The sequence below is a fragment of the Phalaenopsis equestris genome, unplaced genomic scaffold (genome assembly GCF_001263595.1).
Source record: "Phalaenopsis equestris unplaced genomic scaffold, ASM126359v1 Scaffold000022, whole genome shotgun sequence".
Lineage (NCBI taxonomy): Eukaryota > Viridiplantae > Streptophyta > Magnoliopsida > Asparagales > Orchidaceae > Phalaenopsis > Phalaenopsis equestris.
Window position 1 is genome coordinate 425384 of NW_018164464.1, and position 806 is coordinate 426189.

Here is an 806-nt window from a genome sequence, read left to right on the forward strand (position 1 = left end):
CAAATGTGTGTGTGTGTGTGTGTGTGTGTGTGTGTGTGTGTGTGTGTGTGTAAAATTTTTTAATTGACAGTTTGTAAGATCAGTGAGGCCTCGGGTTCGATCTCACTTATGTGCGGGAGGCTCGTATAATAACCTTTGGTCAATCTTTATATATATATCTAGCATTGAGTTTACTTTTGGGTTAAGGCTAAAAAGACAAGTGGTAAATAAATATAAAAAAATTGATGTTAACTATGCAAATACACAAGACGTATACGTGAATTCCCAAAATTGATATCTATAGATGTTCATTGATTAGCTTATGAGAATGCATAAAGTGCACTTGAAAACAAGTAAATTAAAGTAGAAAGCCCCTAGGCTATTTTGGGACTGCTGCAATTTTTTATAGAAGTGATTGACCAAATAAAAAATCATCCATTGACCAAATAAAAATAATTGTATCATGAAAGTCCAAAAAGTACTTGTAGAATGCAACAAAATTTGTAGCATATGGGTAGGGTTGTAAACGAGCCGAGCTTGAGCGAGCTCAGGCTTGGCTCGTGTTCGGCTCGTTCGAAATAGCTCGTGTTCGAAATCGGCTTGTGAACATTGTGTTTGTGTTCGGCTCGATTTAAATATTCGTGTTCGTGTTCGGCTCGAAATTGGCTCGTTAAACTAAAATTAAGAAAAATAGATGTAAAGTGTGGGATTCGAACCTGGATCAAATTTATACAAAAGAAAACACTAACCACATTGCTACATGAGGTGTTATGATTTAAATTTAGACATAAATATATATAATATATTATTATATAAATAATATATGT